This window comes from Haplochromis burtoni, unplaced genomic scaffold (genome assembly GCF_018398535.1).
Source record: "Haplochromis burtoni strain Fernald_Lab_line unplaced genomic scaffold, NCSU_Asbu1 Contig_21, whole genome shotgun sequence".
Taxonomy (NCBI): Eukaryota; Metazoa; Chordata; class Actinopteri; order Cichliformes; family Cichlidae; genus Haplochromis; species Haplochromis burtoni.
The window spans coordinates 43,639-68,473 of NW_024582382.1; the positions used below are offsets into that span (position 1 = coordinate 43,639).

Genomic DNA, 24,835 nt, shown 5'->3' on the forward strand with positions numbered 1-24,835 from the left:
CAGTCATCCACCCATTCACACACACATTCACACACTGGTGATGGCAAGCTACATTGTAGCCACAGCCACCCTGGGGCGCACTGACAGAGGCGAGGCTGCCGAACACTGGCGCCACCAGGCCCTCTGACCACCACCAGTAGGCAACGGGTGAAGTGTCTTGCCCAAGGACACAACGACCGAGACTGTCCAAGCCGGGGCTCGAACCGGCAACCTTCCGATTACAAGGCGAACTCCCAACTCTTGAGCCACGATCGCCCCTAAGTGTACTGATTGCTAGATTTGGAGTCCCATGATAGATTTATCAAGGTGATAATAACCTGCTTATGATCCTGAACCCAACTGCTGCTGTCAGGGTAAGTGAAACCAGACGGTGGAAAGATATCCTGGGTGTGTTGGAGTTGCTCTGTATTACCGGGCCTGGAGAGGCATACTATGAAGCTAACAGCCAGAACAACAAATATGGCTGTCTTTTCACGGTGTTACCATGGTAACACATGCTGAACACATAACATGTAGACTGCTTATCACCAATCAGTAAGATTAATTTGAGAAGAATCTGACAACAAACGTAAGTGATTTCAACCTCCTGTTTATTAGTATATGACACAGTGAGAATTCATGTACTGCTGTCATGTCAGAATTAAGTAAGAACACACACACAATAAAATAAATATTGCATATTATCTTGAGTTAACATATACATTTTTTCTAACTGCTCTGCATGCTTCTTTTGATCTGCAGCATTACTCTCTTGTCCTATCTGCAATGGCAATCTTCCTTTTTACTGCTATATTTTTCTTTTCTTTTAGAGAGCTCTGTCACACATTCCTCCAATAATGCATCTGCCTTGGAGTTGGGGGGAGGGGATTCAACTGGTCAACATTGTGCAGAAGAAGAGTCAAATAATACATCAAACGTCCCTTCTATGTGATCGCAAGCAGAGCCTGAAGAAGAAAGGCTGGGCTAGTGAAAACAAAGAAAACCGATTACCCGTGTGGAAATGTTCATTATCTCTGAGGTTTTATGTTTAGTGAAGACAACTAAGAAACTAAGAAATTTGTCTATGTTAAACTTGCCTTATATCTTATCCCTTTCTTGAGCTTTGTTTCTTCATTTTTGTGTTATCTTGTGTTTTGGTTCATGTCTGTTACTGTCAGTAGCAGCAGTTGCCCGAGTGTTTCTGTTTCTGTCTGCCTTCCTTTCTTTTTGTTCCTGTGTTCGTCCCTTTGTGTTCCCTTATTAAGTGTTAATATTCAAGTCTATGGTACTCTCTTTTGTTTTGTCCGGGTTTTTTTCTCCAGATTTTAAATGCTTGAAGGTTCATTTTCTTCTATGTCCTGAGTTAAAGATGCTTTGTGACAGCCTGCCTTGATTCTCTGATTATTTTGTTTTCTGATTAACTGTTGTTATTTGCATTCCTCTGCATCTCATTCCCCTCCTTTGTCTAATCCCTAATCGGTGATCTCTGTATATATAGTCCAGTCCAACTTTTTGTCTCAGTGTGTTTCCCAAGGCTTTGTTCCAGAAAGCAAGTTTAGTGAAAGCTCTGAGTTTGTTGACACATGAGAGGAATTTCTGGCTTTTTTGTTCTAGAAAGAGACTTTAAACTTAAACTGTGTCAGGTGCCAGGGTCAACAAAGTTTCTCTTTGACTCCTTCACTCCTGCTTTTTCATTTGTGTAACTGATGTCCAAGCACTGAAACCCTGGTTAGATATTGGTTGTGTTTAATAATTAGCATTTTTTTTAAAATAATTGGTCATCTATGCAAGGGCACAAATGATGATTGCTGAATAAAATATAGCAAAATAAAATATGAAGTCTGTATCTCCATGACTTCCTTACATGGTCAGTAAGGCAGTTGTCAGGTTGTCTGCTAGTTTCTCTACGTTAAAACATTTAGCATGGATTAGTGTATTCATCAGCGTTTTAATAATAATAATAATAATAATAATAATAATAATAATAATAATAATAATAATAATAATAATAATAATAATAAGAAGAAGAAGAAGAAGAAGAAGAAGAAGAAGAAGAAGAAGAAGAAGTTTCAGTCACAATGGTGAATAAATACCTGTCATTGTTTATCAGTTGGAGATTTTGTGAATATTTTAGTTGAAAGTTGTAATGTGAGACTAAATGTAGTTCAAAGTGAGGTTTTTGAATACAGGCAGTCTGTGTCACTGGATTTTATGCTGAAATATTTTCATATATTCAAATATAGTCATCAAATTATGTTGTGCAAAGTCTGAACCATTGTTTTTATTGAAAATAAACTAAATGAATTTTAATGAATCTAAATAATATCGCATGTCAAAGTAATCAATTTTTTTATCTCATTATTTCATATTTGTCCTTTAGGACCTGCATTTTGTCCTTGTCAGGGTGAAGCTGGATAGTTTTAACTTAAAGATCAAAAGTAAAATTTGGTCGGGTTTCACCTTTACCTGTAAAGGTAAATTTGGACGACTGCATAGATGACAATTCCATTTTTCTCCCCTCGTGTTTATGATGAATGTCATCCTTCACATAGCTTCATAAAAACTGAAGCCGCTGTTCTTCATTTACTCATTGTCATGGTGAATGCTATCAGAAATCCAGTGATGATGGCTTCATTTTTCCAGCTTTTCTGCAACTGAAAACTAAGAGTTTTCCACCAAGGATTAGACTCAGGCTTTGTTGAACCTGTCTTCTGGAGCTGGGCCCAAGTTTGTATTCCATTTCTTCCTTGGCTCCTCATGTTTAGACTTTGACTTTTGGGGCTTTCCCCCCCTGTAGTCTGTATTTGGGTCCTCAAATCCAAAGTTGTGTGACAATGATAAGAACATTTTAAACTTTTAACAAAATCAGCAAAGTTGCTCAAACATTTTAAGTGTCGGTGTTTTTTTCTTTTTTATTTAAGTGTTGATATCATTTCTATTAAAAGTAACTATTATAAATATTACTTGTCACCTTGAACAACTGTCAAAATGTGCACATAGGGGAAAAGGTCTTAGAAGACAGCGTTTTTTTGTTTGTTTTTTATGTTCAGTTTTGTTTGTCTGGTTGAAAAACAAACAGCAAGAAAAAAAAAACCTGCTAATTTCACACACTAATGATTCTTTATTCAGGACGTGGTAGATGTGATGTATTTAAAATTATGTAATATAATTCTGGGGGCAAGAAAGGTATTTTTAAATATAGATTTTAGTCATATGCAAAAAAAAGTCTCTGCATAGCTGTACTTTTTTTTAAACTAACATTAGGACTAATTAGGTTGAGCTGGCTGTGTAGAGCCACTGCATGTACTGTCCCATGTCAGTGAAGGACTCTGGCAACCCACTAATGCAGCTGGATTTGCATTGAGTGAAATGAAGCGAAAGTTTTAAATGGCATCAGTCTTGCTATTAAAGCAAAGCAAAACATCAGACAAACAGGGAGGAGCAGCTCTCTCCTCCATCCGTGTGTGTGTGTGTGTGTGTGTGTAGTAACTGGGGGAGTGCTGTCCCTCGCCTCTGCTCAGTGTGTGCAGCAGCTGCAGCTTTCAGCCTCGGTCTATACTGTAGGGGCCATTCTGCTGTCTGAAAGACTGATAGGAACAAAGAGCAGAATGGTGATGGAGATGAACCAGAGGAGAGCTCTGATGGTGTGTTTCAAACACACTTGTTCCCTCTCTGCTGCTTGTAATTTGACATCAGTGTGAAAGGAAAAACAAAAACCACTCTTCCGGATCAAGAGCTAAAGTAGGCTTTTTGGACAAGGGGAACACAAGGGTCAATTTCAAAACTCTTGACCAGAGGGCGGCAAAATCTTGACAGAAATTAAAACGAGTACACCAGCCCCTCCCGCCTTCCCTGATTCGTTGCTATCATCTGTCTGCCATCTTAAAAAATAATGGTTGCTGACAAATGTCCAGTTTACAAATATGATAAATTGGAAAACACTTCCAGCAATGTAAATTCTCTTAATCTATAGAAACAACATACAAATGCATAAAGGCAGCTCAGCACATATGGCACCCACAGTCTAAGATACTTTAGGTTCCACCTGTGTTCACAAGGGGCCGCCACAGTGGGTAACTCTGCATGTTGGATTTGCCAGATTTGCGAGATGATGCAACTCAAAGGGATTTATGTCTCCTCCTAGATCCAAACTGAGACTCTTTCACTCGTTGTAAGCTACTACACTATGGAGCCACTATGGTAACCACAGGCTAATGAGACAAAATCAGAGCGCATGAATGGAGTCCCCTGTTTCAGCTCATGGCACTGAGAGCTGAGCAGAGACAACGCTCTCATGCAACATCCCAGTCAGTGCCAATGCACAGACAGCAAAAAAATGAAGCTTACTCAAAGGCTGGCTCACAGTATAGAGGTATTATAATAAATGAAATGCAAGGACTTGGCTGACTAGTGTTTCCTTCCCCCACAATCCCCCCTATCTCACTGCCCACCCCCACAAATCCCAATACAGTCACTCTTCCTGCTGTTTGCCATCTCCATCCCCCCCTCCTCCACTTCCTTCTCTTCATCATCCATCAAGAACCATAAGGACTGACTCTCGCTTCCTACATATCAGATACACTGCTTGATTTGCATAATGGCTTATTCCATTAGTCTGAGGCCACGTGAAGCCAACAGCCCCTTATATAGACAATTTTACAAGTTTAGAAAAAAGCTGCATTCACACTAGAGTCCAAATTTGACTTTACATGTGATGTGCCTCTTCAACTAGGAATTATTTAAATTAATTCCTTTAAAAAAAAAAACACATTTTCCTTAAATCATATATTATTAGAAAAAAAACATGTCACAGTTTCCTAAAGCCCCAAAAATATCCAGTTTGCTTGTTTCACTATGTCTGAAGAATGTTTGCAAAAGACATTTAGTGTAGTGTGTAATCCCATAAGATAAAAACAAATCACTCAATTTGGTGAATCAGCTTTAATATTAGAGGACAAGAATCCAGGTGCAATTTTAAATGATTTGGACTTCTTCAACATTTATTGGGTATCTGTGCTGCACTTGCATTTGCTCTGCGCAACTTAACAACAGCAATCACAAATCTAAGTTCACCTCCTGTCACCTCCTGTTTTCCTTTAGGGGATTCCAACTCCAAAGTTGAGAATTAGCCAGCAAGTCTTCTCTTTTCAAGCCCACTCTATGCTAGTAATAAGGTTTCTTTCTATTTTTTTATTGGTTTCACAAGCTGATTGGCTAAGAAGACAAAATACATCATGCTAGAGATTTTTATTAATCTGACAGCCAAACGTGTTACAGATATAGAAAGTATTAAATCAGGTTATTACAACTTAAATTTTGGAACAACACCACATGTCATATTAATTCTCCTTCACTTACCTGCTTGGTAATTCTCAAAGCCCTCCCTCTAAACACTGTTCCTCCTTCTCTTTCAGCTAGCACAGAGGGACGGTGTGGCTGAAGCTCACTGAGACACTTTCCCTCTGGACCCATTATGGATCCTTATTTATTCCAATATTCAGCCCACCTCCTAATCCTTATAAACCATTCACTCAATCAAATGTGATTGAAGTTTAGAAAAGACTATAGAGCTGTTGTTTTTTCCAGATGATAACTATGTAGGGGACTCCTTAAATGCCACCTGCTTCACAAGGGCAATATTTCCTTTTTCTCTGCTGCGTTGGTAAATTAAGATTTCAAATAAAAGTGGAGAGTGGTATGAAACAGTGTGTTCATTTGTTTCTATCTCTCTAATGTACACTCACTGGAAACTTTGCTAACTACATTTTGCTAGCAGTGGGCTGGACCCTCTTTTACCTTTAGAACTGCCTTGATTCTCAGTGGCATAGATTCAACAAGGCGCGAGAAATATGCTGACCACTTCTGGCGAGTGTTTGCGAATTGTAACCTCAGTTTGCTGTTCTTAGCTAGCAGAAGTGGCACTAGGTGTGGTCTTCTGCTGCCATAGTGCATTTACTTCAAGGTCAGAAATGCTTTCTTATTCTTTCGTTGTAAGACGTGTTTATTTGAGTTACTACTGTTTTCCTATTAGCTCGAAGCAGACTGTCCATTCTCCTCTCATCTCTGGCCTCAACAAGGTGTTTTCACCCACTTGGCCAAATCGCTGTAATTCTCTGGTTGTGTGGGAAAATCCTATTAGATCAGCAGTTTCTAAAATACTCTTACAAGCCCATCAGGCACCAAAACCCATGCCTTCTCCATTTTCTTCCAAAGTAAGTGACTCTGAAAGCGGCATTCTGAAGCTCAGTTGAACTTCAGCTGGTCTTGTTAGCCATGTCTACTTGGCTGATTAGATATTTGCATTAACGAGCCACTGAACAGCATACCTAATAAAGTGGCTGGTGAGTACACATTTGTCATTGTATATTAGTGGGGAATGTAAAGTTGTCAAAATCAAATGTTGTTTTCATGAGGGGATTCTTCCATCGTTCTTTTCTGTGCTGTACCATCACAGAGGACCGTGATTCAAGGCAACATTTTAATAGTAATGGCTGCGCAGTTTAAAGCAGACACTGCAGTAGGAAAATGGAGGCACACTAGCTTTTTCTTGTTTTGTAAAATGTTTCATTTTTAAGTCAGCCACAAGTTGCATCGTTGAGGGATAACAAAGCCTTTAGCTATGCACACAAAAAGCATAAAAGAAGCAGCAATTAACTTAACTTTTTTTGCTGGAGACAAATTGCCTTGAGGTTTTTCAGGAACAAATGAGGCTGAAATGATGCCGTTTTAATGTCAATTAGCTATGGCTTTTTCTTTTTTTTCTTAACTTCTTTTTTTTGTGTCGCTGGAACCCAGAGCAGACACACTATCGCGCTCTTATCCACACGGGGCTTTGTGTGCTTTCAGTGTGACATGGAACCGATGTGAAACAAACCACTAACAAGCCCAGGGAGACAGGAATAATCCACCACAGTGCAAAAAGATATGCCAACTGCAACACAAGGGTCAATTACCACACACAAACATGCACACACACAGAAAGCACAAATTCTCCACTTACTGATGAAACTGATTTCTTGCACTCTGTCAGATGATTAAAGAGCTGACTTATGACTGACCATGAATAATGGGTCCCTGAGCTCAGCTACACTGACCTTAGAGGAATGATAGTGGGAATGCATGGGGAAAAGACATATGGGTTAAGCAAGGTAAAGCGGGAAAGAGGGAATGAGATGAAGGGAGTCTTAAGAGCATTAGGCTGCTCCTGTGCAGAAGCCCAGATTCACCATGAAGCTCATTGTCTCGAGCCAAAGCAGACCTGATACCTGCCAACAGCGCTCATCCGCCCCCCTGCTGTCAGAGCTAACTCTGTCAGCGCTCTCCATACAGATGACAGACTCGCTGTTAATGGAACATAAAGCACAAACAGGTCCCAGAGGATTATTACAATGCAACAACACTAATGAGTGACTGATTAGCAGCGGCCCTATGAAGCTACCCTTTTCTTAATACCCAAAATTTGACTTTACAAACATTAAGACCATAACTTCCACCCCTACAGCTGGCGTGAAATTGACACTCAAAGCATCACATGTGGTGGACCGTTAATGCTTCATCTATTTAGGGTGTGACAATGAGTCAATCAGTTTGAAACACGCATGACTTCCCGCAAAAATTAATTAGCATTGTTTAATGAAATGTGACTTTCAGCCTGCGGCGCCGCACTGTTTAAATCAGACACGTTAGAGGAGAAACCGTCGGCTTCAGGATCCTCTGTTGCTCCAGTTGCAGCAGCTCCACTCACACATGCTGCCAGGAAGGAGAGCACACAGAGGCCAAATGCCACTGCCAGCCACGGTTGAATTTGTTTACTGCAGATAAGTAGAGACATCCTTGCCATCACAGTGACTGAACGCCGAGATGATGATTTTGGCTCAGTTTGTGTGGAGAAAGGAGGAGGGATCCCGCTGCATTCAGGGTTCACGGTGGCATAAATGTGAGTGCATTCACAAACATGCATGGGAGCATGTGCACACACGATGCATAGAGGAGCTCCCAGTGCTCTCATTAAGATTTTATTTGGGTTAAGTTAATGACACGGACCCTTGATAATCTGCAACTGAATCTTCTGTTGGAATAAATTATTTAGTTAACACCGATAATCTTGCCACCTGTGGTGTGCAGCCAGAAGACTGAATGACTACCAACATCTTCAGTGTTTTAAAATAGCTTTTGAACAGAAATCCTTAATTCATCTTAATTTTCTAATAATTAAATTTGATAATAAATCTTAGAATTACTTTCGTAAGCCCTGAATACTGATCTCTTGCTTTCCCCCTGCATCTTCTCTCTTCATGACTTGTTTGCTTCGAGGCAATACTTCACCCTGTGCTAGGAGCTGTTAGAGGTCAAGTGTCTTGCTCAAGGATGCACCAGCCAGCCAAAACATTTGAACACAAAACTCTGACCCTGTTCCTGTTTCATCTGACAAATCCAGAAGACATCAGTCATAAATATAACAGGCCAGCACTGGGAAACTGACTGGCAGAGGACACGGATTTTTCAAGTTATTATACTTTAATATCTAGATAACAAGTCTCTGTCAGTGTCACAGCATTCATCAGCCTTCATTCACTTTCATCTGACTGCACCATGGATGCGATCACTCCACTGTCACTGTATTTTCCTTGAGGAGTAAAGGAAGGGCCAAGGTTTATCAAAGGATAACACTCAGAGACAGAGTTGAAATAGAGTTCAAACTAAAAAATCCTTCACAAACTGCCACCACACAGTGACACTCGGGTCACTGTAAATACCAAATTAACAGGTGAGACCCAAGAGGTAAATGTGTAACGGTGAGTGGCAATGACCTTAATTGTTCCCAAGATACCAGTGCAGATGTAGCTATGGCAATGTTGGCCTCTTGGTCGGTTTTTAATAAGCCACTATGATCCAGTCTGAAGCATCTCAATCTCTACAGGATCGAGAACTCTAAATTTGTCAGACATTCCTTCACATTCAAGACTTACTGATGGCGTTACATTAAGTAACACTCCATTTTATTTATACAGTACCAGTTCATAATAGTCATTTCAAAGCACTTCATAATGTAAACCAAAGAACCTCCAGAGAAAACGGTCAGGTGTGAGCGAGCACTTTATGACTGTGGGGAAGGAAAACCTCTTTTAAAACAAAGAGACCGTGAGCAGTTGAAACCTTGGGTTGAGGATAAAGGGGGGAAAGAAGCTGGAAAGAGGAGCGCAATCTATAGGAGGGAGCGGACAAAATTAATGACATGCATCCATATACAACCGATTACAATTTCACTCAGTACATTGAGTTTTAATTACATGACTCTAACCAAAGGTTTATAACAGGGCACTACTTTGTGATTAGTTTGTTTAGCATTAGCACATTTGGTGATCTAAGATAGTGGGCATATAGCACGCAGAAGCCATTAAACAGGCACATATTAATATTGTGTAAGGATATTAGCAGGCTGATGTGGCACTTAAGCATACCAAAGTATTTACCGAAGGGCTGTACTTCTGGTAATTGCTTTCTTTACTTTCCTTGAGTTAACTTTAGTTACATTTTTGATTCTACTTTCCACTTCTACTCAACTGCATCTTATAATAGTTGTACTTGTAATGTTGTACTTGATTGTACAACTTTAGCTTTGTTAAAAAATGTAAACAAATGAGATCAAGAGTTTCAAAGGTGATGTTTTTGATAAATGAAGCGTCCCAGCGGTTTATAGTATTTTCAGGGAAGTAATATTACATGTGACATAGTAACAGAGTAGCACAAATTGTATCCTCTATCCTCTACCGATGATATAAATGTTAAGCATAAATATCTCTTTAAGACATAAAGTTAAGTATGGATTTGTTGTAAAAAAACAAACAAACTGTAGTTTTAATGTGTTATATGAATATCAATGGGTTCTTTGAATCACTCGCTGGAAAAATATTGACTGCACCACTTCAAAAGCAGACAGTTTCATACTTCATGTGGGATCTGCTAGCATATACTCCCAGTAAAAAACTTTTATCTCTACAGTCCAACCACTTGTGGTTCAAGTGTTCTTCCTGTGAGCTGTCTTTTATTGAGAGTTACGGATCGGACAGTTGTTTTTGCTCACTACTAATAGGTCAAAGCATGCCAGACAGTGGGAAAAGATGAAATGGAGGAAAAATAAGGAGGCAAGTCAATGCAAAGCTGCCAATATTAAGAAATGATTCACAGTTGCAGCCAATTTCAGCAGATGGTGGGTGAATGTAAACGGAACTTGGCAATCAAATTTCCTACAAAACACTTTATGGATGCAGAAGGGGGGAGAAGAGAAAAGACTGAAAAGGCATAAGAGGATTGGAGAGCTGAGAAGGAAACATACTGAAAGGAAAGGGGAACAAAACGAGCCCTATTCCAGCAATATGTTCTTGCCTGCAGTTACACTTGTTCCAATACAAGTTTAATGATGCAATCGGGCTTGCCATGTTAACTGACAGGTCTGGTTGTGCAAAATAATTGATCGTGCTCTCACTGATATTGGATCTAAAACCCAGGAGTAAAAGAAGAAAAGCCTGCATTCACAGCTACAGTGTGGATATTATTGAACGAAAATTACCCAACAAGAGGAAAAGGGGGGAAAGGACAGAGAAAATAATAAAGTAACAGTTTTTTATACCCTCAGAAATTGGTCTTTTGAGATTACATGTGTATGTAAACCTATAAAAAGAAGTGTCTTATTAAGGAGTGGCTCAAGAAAAATATATTTTTTAAGCCAAAAATATTAACTCCATAAATACATTATTGCCTAAGGCAAATCCTTCAGGTTACCTCACAGACTAGGCACCCTGCTTATACAACCACCAAAGGCCTAATGAAATCTCCTTCATCACTCTGAAGACCACACAGCCCAATGTTTGTATCTACATCAAGAATAAAGTAAACAGAATCAAGTCTCTTCTTGTTAGTGCTATGAACGGCTCCTGGTATAATAAGCGATAAAGTAAAGATGAGTGCAAAGCGTAAGAAGGGTTACAGACCAAAGTTGTTTTGATTTCTACTCATACATAGACAATACTCTCTAGATAAGTTTTTATAGCTGTTTATTATGGGCAGTAACAACACAGTGTATTTTCTGATTTTTCTCTTTATATGAGTGTGTGTGATTGTGTGCATTCAGATGTCCACCTGCTAATTATGATTGTTAATGCTAATGCAACATCTGGCTCAATCTGCTTCTCATTAAAGGAGCCATAGGAAAACACTATCATGCCAACTCACCAATGTCACTTAGAGGTGACCTATTATTGCCTGTTTTTATATAAGCTGTTATAGTCATGGAAACTTACTTTAAACACCATCAAAGCTTTGTATAGCAATGTCAGCATTTGCACAAGTAGCTTAGGGTAATCTCTGTTTTGAATGATGTTATATTATCACTAAAATCATATAGTCCTGATGCAATCGTCTCAATAACACAGTAGTAGGCTGTGAACACAGAAGAGCCAGATAAAAATAGTTTGTTTGCAAGAAGCATCCAATCAAATTAAGGCAGGCTGTGCAACTGAGGGGCTGTGCTAAGGCCTTGAATAATATAAAGAAGGATTATTTTGATGTGTGCTTCTTGTAAGGCTACTCTAGTAGAGTCTGAGAATTAAAATAGGTTGCCAAGGCCAGACCGAAGTAAAGGAAAATAAAACTACTCCATGAAAACTGTTAATCAGAGAGTGAAAAATGATCTGACAAAAATGACTCATTAAAACTCAATTCTTCCCCGACTTCTAAAAATTCTCATCTGTATTTCCATCAAAATTGATCCAACATAATTAAAGCATAACAAAACTGTATCTACTTGAATCATATTAGTACTATTCAGCCTCTTAACTGAACGTGCCACACTCTGCACCCCTCTAGAAATGCCATTTGTAGAAGGTCACAATGTGTATCTTTAATAACAGATACAAACTGGCTTCAGTGCAGGGACCCCTTCAGGGTGGAAATGGCTTGTTTTGTCTGCAGCAGTCCTAAACTATGCTGTCTGCTGCTATCGTGGTAATGCAAAATGTGCCAAATCTGAAACTGTGGGGATTACAAGTCTAAAGACAACACAAATAAGAATGTGTACATACATAAAGGATTATGTTTTTTCAAACCTTAAGGGGAACTACTTCTGGAGGTTTGAGCAGACAGCTGGTTCTAGACTGCTCATCTTTTCCCACACCAAGCTGGAGACAGGAGCTGTGATAAAATCCAGAAAGTACTGCACTGTTCCAGTCGAGGAAACTGATGTTGCTCTCCCTGCCGTCTGCGCATGCATTTACTAAATCATTATCATTTCGAACAAACATGATCTTCACCTGAGTTACCCTTTATTTAAACAGGCCGCCCTAAGGCTTCATAAGAGTTAAAGACAGTCCTACGTCCAACAGAAGGACAAAAAAAAAAAAAAAAACAGAAGAAGAGGAAACAGAAATTGCAATGAGCTATTTAAAGTTAGGCCTTAAGCACTTCTGTCAAGTGAATCAGCTTTTTCCTTTTTTTTTCTTTCATTTTAGATGTGGAGTCTCAAATTTTAGCCCATAAGGTATTATCAAGGCAACACTAGTAGCACGAGAGCATCTGTGCTCGCCTTTGGGCTTTTTCCTATACCCATCGCACCATGGTGGTCTACGGCTCAAAAAATCCTGGGGCCTCGTAGTCATAGAAACCCACTCATGTATGAATGTTACTTTGTTTAAACATGACTCCAGGAGAAGACACAGAGAGGAAAGGACGGGACAGGAATGTCCTGGAAGACACGTCACGTGTGGGTGATGTAACAAGAAAGTGGAGGAAAAAAAGACTCGGTGTTTTGGTGCCCAAAAATGATGCAGACAAGAAGAAGCTGAGAGGTTGTGTGTGGGGCTTTCCTCACACAACTGTAAAGTACCTGAACGTAAGTAGAAGTTCTGTGGTCCTATCACAGTCTAGCAATAAAACATACTGCAAAAATCTAGCAGAGTTTCTCATGATTTAACTGGTTAACGAAATGGGACAGAAGACAGGACAGAAAGTTTCTATCATTACTTACCTGATCCACATGGTCTGTAAAAGATTAGCAGAAAACACCAGTCATTATGAATATATATTCACAGGTATTAGAGGAAGCCAGGAGTCAGGTTGGAGCATATTTTCAAAACCTACTTTCCTCTGTCTGAGTTTTAACCAATAATCCAGTTAGTCTTAGGTATGACATCTCCATTGGAGGCTGTATAAACACTGAACATGACCCCAGAGCATCTTTGTGTCAGGAGGAACATGTTGTATATGGAACAGTGGCTAAAAATAACCCAGTGTTAGCTTGTCTCTTTCTATCTTTTTATTAGTGTAACCCCTGCAGTTGTTCAATTCAACAAAATTCCTTTAAAAGTAAATCAAAGGGACACTATTCTGGTTTATGTTTCAAACACGTTAAAGAAAAAGACTGAGCTGGAGGTTTTTATAATGTAAGAATGCATCAATAAAGGCATTTCATGAATGATGATTGGAGACACCTCAGTGAGTCTATCAGCAGCTAATGATTATGAGCTTTGTGACCCAGTAATGGAGGTGGTGACCTTCAGGGGTATTGTGAAAAGAAGGCATGGGATGAAATTGAAGTAATATGTTCACAGGGTTATTGTGGATAAATCATTAAGACTACGCATGCAGGCAACAAAAAAAATAAAAAAAACGTCTTACATATCGCACTTCATGCAGTCTGCCCTGCATCTAGCTTTCATCTCATTTTAGCCTGTTTCTGTGTGTGTGTGTGTGTGTGTGTGTGTGTGTGTGTGTGTGTGTGTGTGTGTGTGTGTGTGTGTGTGTGTGCCTCTCAGAGTGTGGCAGAGTCTGCCAGGCAAGGCAGTGACAGGGTTTCGGCCGCGGTCTGTGAACCTGGCTGCTCTGTTTAGCTCCGCCTGTGACAGAGAGCGAGGGGGACATCACCCAGCCGTGGCTGCCCCAGCTGAGCCAATCGGGCGTGAGCGCTTACGGTCACATCAGCGCATGCCTTCTGCCATGTGCAGCTCTGTGGCACAGATCCCCTAACATGCTCTCCACAGTTGTAGTGGCATTCTGCTGATGACTTGCATGTGTTTGCTCAGATAATAAAGGTAACTCTGTGTTTCATTAAAAATATATGTGCCCTCCTTCACTGCACCTGTGCTGATAATGTTTAACAGCATTATGTGATCACATGGCTGAAAAACAGGCTTCTAGTGTAACCGTATGTGCGTTTGCTATGAAAACTTTGATTTTGATTATTATGGCCCTCAAAAATCTGATACCAGTGACCTTTTGGGTCAAAAATGAGGGTTTTTTTAGGATTTCCCAAATTATCCAAAATAACAAAGGGTGCCTCACCTATTTTTCAGCTGTAGTGAAACAATTTCAATGTAAATTCACCGTTAAATGTAAACTGGAGACAGAGAATGTTTGCCTTTAAAGGAAAAGCTGTCTCTTTTGAATTAAGACACAACTTTTATTTTGAAGGTCAACATTCTCAGTTTCTTTTTTGCATTGCACTTCTTTAAGTTTCACAAACACATGTCGAGCAGTTTGCGACTGTTTACACATAAGTCAGAACCTTCTACAAAACTATGGGAGTTTGCGGGAGTATGCTGGCAACCAAAGTAATCATAAGCACATTTTGGATGCAGCGAGATATATTTCTCTTTATAGGAATTTCATACTGGTGACTGCCAGCAATAAACAGTACAGCAGCCACTTGCCGACTGTTCGTGGAATAAGCACTTTTTCCTTGTGACCAGGGAATCGCTTACCTGTGTGAACGGAGCTTTAGCAATCACTTTTTACAGTTACTGCAAGCAACCAATTGCAACTGTTTGAAATACACCGTTTTTGTCAACCGGTCTCTGGGCCTGTGTGACTGTCCAGGGCTCGTTTTTTTTTTTTTCTTTTGACCTGAAACACATCCAGATTTAGTCAGATCCAGCTGTAACATTGTGAGGCCACAATTCCATCACCAGGTCAGAGTGACATCTGAAAACTAGAATAAATTTGAACTTATTCAAATCTGTAGATTAGAGCTGATGTATTAGAGTTGATAACGATGACATCATTGAATCCATTCTGTGAAACCTCAAATGCAGCTCTGCCAAATTTAATTAAAAAAACATGATTTTAATCATTGTGGTATTTTGTATTTTTTCATTGAATGGGAAACTGTCTATTGTACACAAAATAATTTTGTATTATTTATAAAATAAGGGACATTAAATGCATTTGTGTGATTTTTAGATTTTAGTTTAACAAAGCACATGAAGAAGATGAGTTATACACTGAAATAGTACATGGCTATTTTTAGATATAGCAAAAACTCATTCACTGAGGTAGTATTTAGGGTTCATCTGAGTGCAGTGATGGTTTATCATATCAATGACTGTTTTTCATGTTGGTCTTGGAAAAAAATTAGATCACTTCATGCAGAGGAAACAGTATAAACGCCATGCAAAGAATTTTACTGAAGAAAAGTCACATCAATAGTCCTTAAATTTAGCCTTTACATTACCTGTTATTATCTACATTCATTTTAATCCTATCCTTATACATTTACATAAGAGATTCTTATTCTTGTAGAAAGCATGCCTTGAATGTTTCCCTGTAGTTCATTATTTTTTCCTCTGAACAAATTTATGTTGTTCAGAATTTCACGAGATCTGCATATTTAAATGTCTCAAGCTGTAAAAACAGTCAATTTGTATAATCCCAACAACCCTCATAGTAAAAAATCCAAACTGTGCGTTTTTAAGAAGAAGAAGAAAAAGTAGATGCAATGTCCTTTTATTATTACAGTGCTTCTTTAATCTTCAAAATTGACATATTTAATTTGTGCTTTTCAACTAAGTCTCTCATCTGCCATTACCCACAGAAATTTGTTTTCATTTACTCTTTCAATATCGATCCCACTTACTTTAATTAATGGATTGAAGTGTATTTAATACATTTTTCAAAATAACATTATTTTAAGTTTATTTGAATTTAATGTTCATTTCTTCTTATCATGGATGACATCTGTCCTTAAAAATATTACACCCAAGACAATGATATTTCAAATGGGGAGTAAAAAGGTTAAAAAGAACAGACAGGAGAGTAATGTGAGGGATGTCAGAGGTCCCCCAGGCCACAATACTTCCTGTACTCTTTACTGACTACTCTTAGGGGGAACCATGGCAATTTTTGAAACAAAATTTAAGATAAAACATTACAAGCTTTTCATTCTCATAAAGAAATGTTCCTTAAAATTAACCTGCATTCTATCAAACGAAAACATGTTTAAAACACACTCAATATAACACTTTTCTATGGTAATTGCAAAAAACTTATTTCAGTCTTTTTTCCAAAGAAGAAGAAGAATGTCGAGCTTTTCAATATTTTTTTCAAGTATATTTAAACATATGATGATTAATTTAAATTCTTTGTTTTGGGTACATTCCCTCAGCCTTTAAAATGTTATAATGGGTATTTTCCAAAATTTTGAAAGAAAAATAAAATGAATCAACTAAGAGTATACACAGGCACAGTAATTGTTAGATTTCTAATAATCGGAAGCAAAGAAACCCAAGAGAGTTTGGTCAGATATATTAAAGATGCCTTCACATATATATAATTTGAGATACTAAAGAACTTCTGATGACTGGTGCATAATTGTCAGACTGACACTTTACATTAATACAAGTTTACCAACAAGAGGAGATTAAGATGAGCAACTGCAGACAAAACCAAAACAACAGGTATGAGTCACATGAGCACACAGTGCAGAAGCTCAAACGTTACCTCATCACTGCTGAACCCGGGAATGTGAGTAAACCACAGGAAAGGTTGTGTCATTGGTGAGTGACAGTGAATGAAAGACATCTCTCTGCCCCCATCCCTGTCACGTTGTGACTCCGCCCCTCCGATGACCCGAGGGAAGTGGCATAAGACCTGTCACCCCGAATCACAGCCTGGGCTATGACAGCTATGCTCATATGTAAATGTGTCAGCATACACAGATTCGTGAGCAGGACATATCAGTTTGAATATGCATGTGCAACACTGACTGAAGCGCAAACATCTCTGTACATGCAGGTCTCGGTACATCTGCATGTATGTTTCCAGGCTCATGGTATGTATGTCTAAGCTGATCCCAGTATGTCATAGTGACATTCCCAGTGGGAAGGTCCCTCACGACTGTTTTCATTTGCTGGACTGCCCGTATGTCTTCATGAGTGCTGGGTAGGTGAAAGTGACATCCAATTTCATCCACACTCACGGGGGGTTCTCTCTGTCTGTCTATATCTTCTTCTCTTACAATAAATGTCCCCTATTGTGCCTTCTGCAAGGAGGCATTTACTAGTTTTCTCTGTTTCACATCAGTATAAATGATTTTTACCTGTGGTCTGTTTTGAATATGTCATACCGGAATGGGTGCTAGTAATTAAGGATGTAACTGTGCCATTTATTTCAATTAAAGCTGAATAAATGTACTTCCTTCTTAGCATTTACATCACATTGAATGGCAGAAAAATTCACTTTCAAAAACTATAAAATCCAACAAGATAAAGCTGTTGACATACCTAGTTAGTGCTGTGACTAATTATTAGTTATTCCACTCAAAAAAAATGGAAGTTATATTTTAACCCTCTCAGGCTCAAATTAAACTTTTTGTTGCTAATGCACAACCAAGTCCTGCAGTGGTACTTCTGAGTAAAAAAAACTCATAAAATATGTATGTGGGGTAATCAGGTTGTTAGTTTTTAACTGTTGCAAATCTGCAATGCCTGCCTTGAGAGGGTTAATGGGAAAAAGTCAAAAGTCCTCACAATGGAGATCCCGGAACTGGCTTTTTGCTTCATAAAATCCTACTCATTATTTTAAAGCATTAATTTGAAAAGAATCATTAAATATTGAATGGCCTTGCTCCCGAATACATCATAGACCTACTAACCTCTTATCCACCTGGGCATTTATCTTGATCTTTAAAAGTATTCTGCAGGTTTTCAATCTGCCAATTAAGAGCAGAATGGCAACTTTATTTCCCTGAAAGATTCTACTTTAAAAATTCTTTTACTGAAAGGGCTTTATAGATGTTTGATTTATGGCATATATATTTTAATATTATTTTTTGCTCCTATTTGTTGTTTTTGTAAGTGTTTACTTTCTTTCTGTGAAGCACTTTGCAGCTTTATTGGGAAATTGCTTTATAAATTAAGTTTGTTATTCTACAGTTAGAATTAATGCCCACTTATGAAAATTGTTGCTACTTAATTTCCTGTTTACTAATCAACATATTAATCAAACTCTACAGGGAAAGAGTGTGTCATAGAATTATATCGCAGTTTTAAATCAAAGTACACAGCACTACTGCATTGCAGGGACTTTGCGATCTGGACACGTGTATTGCACGACTACGACATGCTGCAGCAATACAACTAGGATGACACAAAAATCCTGGTGTTCAGGATTCCCTTTGTTAGACAAAATCAGACACTCCCCATCGCCTGTTTTTAGCTAAAGATTTGGAGATCTGCTGTGGCATCACGGCGACACGTGCACCGACACAACTGCGAGGGGTCAGGGCCGACTCCAGGGCTCGTTTTCCAGAGGAGTCATCCTGAGTCACAGAGAGCATGCACAACCCTCCCCTACTCTTTGATGCCCAATATTTAAGGTCTCCCCTTAAATATCAGGCACGCAGGACACAGAGCATGCTCAACTGCACTCACATGCACACATCAAACTACAATAATCTCACCACTGAACTTACTTAATTTGGGAAGCACGTGAAGGTCAAAATCTGTTTAGTTTAGCTTAACGAAAAGTATTTGCAAAACATATTAAAATCTTCAAAGTTATCTTAAGAGACCAGACGCAGTTAGTTACCAGTTATTTTTATATCAGTGTTGTGAAACAAATTTCAATATTTTCACTAAATCTTCTAAATGAAACTATTCTCCCAGAATCATTTGCTCATTGCAGAAACATTTCCACCACATCATGCAAATCCGTAAATTAGATCCCAACTGTACTACCAAAGACAGCCAAATTATAAACAAAGTACAAATGTGCATTTATAGAGCAAACATGGAAGTAATGCAGCAAAACGCACATTCTGCTCTAACTATCATTTGCATTTGGTGACTTCTTAAAATTCTAAACGCTCGGTAATTACAAAGAGAGCAAGCCACCTTCCTTCTGCTCTTACTTTAAAGTCATTTACAGGAACTGGCAACCAGAAATTGCAGAGCAGAGTACACAGTGTCAAGCAGAGGGAATCCAGACTAGTTGGCAGGCATAAAGACACTTTTCCCTCAGTGTGCTGCACTCTGAGGATTAAGCCTGCCTGTGTGCTCACGTCTGCTAAACAAGATATAGACATAATACCTTGATGTTTCATGTTGGGCAAAGCCAGTTAGGAGACGCTGCAGTGGCGAAGAATCTCCCAACATCTCTACATTTTTCCCACTTTATCTACAACACTGCACTCCCTCGTCACTCAAACAGTTTTCTTTGAGGTTCCAGTAACATTGCATGTTTTGATGACTGACGGTTTTGTGCTGCACAACACCTGCTTCTAATATGCAAGTAGGGATAGGTTTTTTTGAAGTAGTGGCTGAAAGCATAAAATTTAGCTCTTACTGTACTGGCTCCACATCACACATTCTGAAGGAAAGAACTGGGAAAAGCAGGAAGTGAATTACTTCATTTATTCAAGATAGCTGCCATAAAGCATGTAATTGACTTAAACACATCCCGCAGATATTTCAGCTGACAATTATGGTAATTGCAGACGGCTGATTTAGTTGCAAGTGATTATCGTAAAATAACGTTCGAATAACAGCACAAAGGTAGATAATTTGATACACATAATATATTTTAGAGATTAAGGCAGTTTTCAGTGGTGGAAACTAAAAGAGGAATTTCATGGTTTTAAAACTACTTTGTATGAATGATTCTTTACTGCTATTATTTACATTTGAAGAGTTGCAGGGCTTCATTGTTGCTGTTATCTTGAGTGCCTAACAAAATACACTGTAATACTGTAGTCAAAGGAGCTTGCAAAGAAAAGCGTCTGGACTTCTTTAAGTTGCTTGAAGACGTTTCACCTCTCATCCGAGAATCTTCTTCAGTTCTGAGGTCAAATGGTGGAGAGTCCCAGATATAAGCCTAGTGGGAGTATCCCCCCACAGAGGGACAAAAGGACCCCCTGATGATCTGGGTGTGGGTCCCAATCTGCCAGGGTTTCAGGTGAGCTCATTGTGAAACCTGGCCCCACCTTATCATGTGAATTCCTGAGGTCAGATGGCCCAGGATGTGAGTGGGCATTAAGGCGTCTGGGCAGGGATCTCAAAACTGGATTATAGATGGCAGACAGTTGGTGTCGTAAACCACCACCTCTGTTCAAAGATGGTCGCTCACAGTGGACATAGATGGCTTCTTTCACTCCTCTTTCAAACCATCTGGAGGAGTGACCTTAGAACTGAAGAAGCTTCTCGGATGAGAAGTGAAACGTCTTCAAGTAACTTAAAGAAGTCCAGATGCTTTTCTTTCCAAGCCCCTTTGACTACGATGACCTGGATGACTGAGAACCTTCACAGACATGTAATACTGTAGTATGTAATACTGTGGTGTCAAACCTAAAATGGGCAGGAGCATCAAACTAATGCAAAATAACTTAATACAAGAAAACATGTTTTGCTAATTTTTAACCTGTTTCATAGAATAAAAATACATTGTGAAATTTTACAAAACAGATAATGAATCATACAATTACAATTAATTGAGGGCACTGAACATAAGATGTATGTATGTAGACTTTCGGAAGCAAACATATTTCACTTCTTTATGATTCAAACATCCAACTGACATCTATAAACTTTTCTTACATTTCCACTCTTGTGTAGTAATATTGGCATCGAAGATTTTATTTTGAATCCGAAAAAAATTATTATTGACTTCTCCGCCATTGAGCTGTGCTTATACTTTGATCCTCAAACTATGCAAAATATTGTTTTCTTCAAAAGTCCTACAAAGGCTCAAGAAACTTGAATGCATCTTCATTTTAATTAAGGAGCATCATACTAAATTTTAACTGTAAATTGAAAGAAGACAATGCTAATGCATTCTACATTATACTGCAGTACTGACCATTCATAGTAAGCCATAATGAGATCTATACATGAACATTTAATACACTGTATCCTGTGGCTTGGTCCTGAGCCAAGCAACAGGAATAGACTCATTCAACTGAAACAATCCGACTAATAACATGTATTAACTTTTTCATTTTTTACACATGGAGCTTTTAAAATGTGCAGCTTTAAAGTATTTAGGAATATAGCCCCACATCCACCAGCTACAAAGGTAAAATGTTTCTTACATATGTACATATTTGTACAGGTACATTCAAATATACATATTTTAATGCATATATAATCAAAGCTTAAGCTTAACACGTCCTCAATAACTAGTGCATTTCTTTCATTTCAGGTACGTGACATTCTGCAGTGTACACTCTAAATTTCAAGCTTTGATCTTGCGATTTGGAAATCATCACATGCTTTTTCAGCAGAGCGGATAGCCTGCTTGGTCTTTTTCTTTTCTTTTGTTTGTCTCTTCTGGACTTGACTTAAAGTTACATTTTTGGGGGGATTACTGTAAAGGCTCAGCACTTTTCTTCTTTCTTACTTCATTTTTCATTCCTTTTTTTTTTCTTTGCTTTTTTCTCTTTTTTTTGCTTTGATCGATTGGATAAATCAACTTACCAGACACCTAATGTAACATATCTCCAACTTTTCTGGGACATCTTCTGGTCATTTAGTAAACATCCATGCACAATTTATCACTTATATCATCCAGGTCATGAGTTTCTTTAGTGTCCCCAGGGGTGAAATAATGCAAAAAAGCATTGTATTGAATATAAAAAGAGGACAGTAACGCATTCATCATGATACTAACTGATGGGGCATTTTCTTGCTGCCAAAGAGAATGTGCTCCTCATCTTTCTCGCAGTGCTGGAGTACACAGGGGTGGACTTCCCTTCCCTTCCTCCCATACTGGCGTAGGTTCCACCCCCAATGCACAGTGAGAGTTAAATAATGGTCTCCAGTGGGGTACAAGGGTAAAAAGGTGGGGGGAGAATCCAACAGCACAGATGGACTGCCTTGTAGAGTAGTTTCACATGCGGAAAATGTTAATTAAATCTATAGTATGCAAGGCTGTGAAATGCCAAAACTGCATTTACTTGATGGAAATATAGAACAAAGAATGGAGGGCAAATGGAGGTTGACATGTTGCTCTTAGAATCCTACCAAGGAATAAATTCAAAATAAATACATAGCATCCATATGTTATGTGCAAAGTAAGCATCACTCACTAGCCCTAAGCTCTTTCACTGGCAATATCCCAAATCCATCACAATAGCTGCACATATAGCGAGGATTTTCTGAAGCACAGGGGGAGAAACTCATTATGGAGGCTCATATGTGAGACACTGCTCGTATGGCATTGACAAATGCTCGACAGAGAAGCCAATGTGGCATAATTCAAAGACGTCCAGCACAATGAAAGGGTTTCTCATCATGGTGAATAATGCTGGGTGCTGGCTGCTTCTCAGCTTTAAGTGGTGGGAATGTTACTTTTGATTAATTGACTTCTGGATTTATGAAATAATCCCTGAATCAGCGAATATATGTAGGTATGGAGCACCACGGATAAAGACACTCACAAAAACCTGGGGAGTGCTTTTAGTTATTTATTTATTTTTTAATTTGCTGTCTTTATATTCTGATTTGAATTGATTTTTTTATATTAAAATATATATTTTTTAAATACACAGTTATTTACATCTGGAATGGTATGAACAACCTTATTGTTATATTCTTTTAGTTTAAGCACATTTCATAAGAAATAAACCTGAATTATAATGAGCTTTACTGATGCAGATAACATTTTTGGTCTAATTTAAATAATTCAAATGTTGCCAAAATTCTATTCATAAATTTAAATCAATGCAAACCTCCTAAAAGCTATACATATACGTCCAATACTTGTGAAATCAATTCATTAATTATACAAAACAAAGATTTTACCAATAATGCCATTATAGAATCTGCATGCGATTCAACTAATCTCAAAAGCTCCTGCGGGATTTAACGAAACCCTGAGGAGAATCCCTGCACCGCCCTCTACATCATCTACATGCTGATATGATTTGAGAATAAATGGATGCGTGGATTTTTAACCTATATTTGTTTTCTGTTGTGCGGATATGTGTCTCTGAATTGACAGTTTATATTAATTAGACGTGTCGTTTGCAGCTCCTTCCCCAAAGCACACTTGTACAAAGAAGTTGATTTCTTGTTGCTCACAGCTTGGCCTTGACCACTCTGTTACACATGCCAAACAACAGAGGAGATTCGGTCCAACAGGAATGAAACGCAAAGCTGAAACCGTCTTCTGTGCGTTATGGTGCCAAATGGTGCGTCTATGACCCCCCAAGCAACCGTAGCAGGGTGCCCGCTGGGTTAAATTAGCCCCTTTAGGAACAAAGGAGGGACACTGTAACACTATTACAGCAATTAACAGGCGTATTCTTACCGCTATGCGAGTCTGTGAGGATGCTTTAAGATATAAGATGATCCGTTTTTTGGGAGGGAAAGGTCGTTTTGGACTTGGTGAGGTCCAAACTTGAATCCCGCCGTTGATTATCAGCTCCACTTCTCGGGAGGAACCAGGAGGATGTTTCACTATTGGGTTTCAATTTAGTCTCAGAGCATCACTACGAGATGTGTAAGCAGTCTTTGTCCATGCCAGCCACGCTATTCTGTCTTCGGTCGAGCTACGTCGATTCAACTATGTGGTCTGTTGCGTAAAACCGGTGCCAAAATTCCTGCGGGCCCATTCCATTACAGCGATGCTAAACAATAGTCTGGTCATCTTGACAAGAACCAAACCCACACCAGCTCTGATAACAGCTGTATCGGCTTTTTAAAACCAAATCTTCAGCGCTAGTTTGTCCATATCACTATGACCGGCTCGAGAATTTGCTAATAAATACGTCAGCGGCTCACATGTGCCATTTGGCTCCAGCGTTGTCTTTCGGGTCCCTCGTCTTGTCCTCATAGGGGGAGTGAACAGCGGAGTTGCTGATCTGTTGATCACTGGAGGTCCACCTCCATCCAGCGGTGTCCTTGTCTCGTATTTATCGGGAACGGAGCCTTCGCCGTTTTCCACATGCAGTCTGACATTAGCTGAACGCGGATATCGATGAGTGACAGCTGGAGTCTCTGACTGTAAGCTTGGAGACCCATCTTTGCAGGAGGGGAGCAGCGATGTTGCGCGTACGTGTCTTTGGTAGTGCGCGTACCCGACAGGTCACACATCTCGGGTCCATAAACATCTGCCTAAGGAAAGGGCAGTTTGTACTTGTAGTCTTTGTTTGTGGTGCAGCCGTTCAGATATCACAGTTAGAGGCTCGGCGTATTTCTGCTGTTTTATAATGGAATAATCAATAGGATAATTATCTGCTATGGTATCATTTGAATACAACATTTAATATATTTTTATAAAAAAGCACTGGGAATGTTAGAGGTAATACTTATTTATTTATTCAAATTAGTATTGCCATGAGTTTATGTTCTCTGCTTATCCACAATTAACGGAAGACGCTGGTGGGGTCTCAGATATATTGGGGGCGGGGACGGGGGGTGGGGGGTGGAATGTGCTATTGTACTGCAAGTGTATTTCCTTAGTATGGCAATGAGGCATTATAAATAAAATGTGTGTCACTCTGGAACACTTATATGGGCAATATTAGATAAACCCAGTTTCAAAGGCATCGTTTCATTTTTGTTGGCACACTGGGGTGGAAGATTTACAGATT

The 24,835-nt window shown here is 39.0% G+C and overlaps 1 protein-coding gene across 3 annotated transcripts in view; it reads right to left on the reverse strand.

Moving 5' to 3' along the window:
* The window catches only part of gjc1 (gap junction protein gamma 1), a 44,717-nt gene extending 20,278 nt beyond the window's left edge, over window positions 1-24,439 (reverse strand). The window contains exon 1 of one of the 3 annotated variants that reach the window (XM_005920409.3): window positions 23,551-24,439. The gene's annotated coding sequence lies outside the window, so the exon portion shown is untranslated. Of the gene's footprint in view, window positions 1-317; window positions 1,938-23,550 lie in introns of those variants that run through there. The other 2 variants (XM_005920410.3, XM_005920408.3) reach the window with 2 other exon arrangements.
* Between the last annotated feature and the right edge of the window lie 396 nt (window positions 24,440-24,835).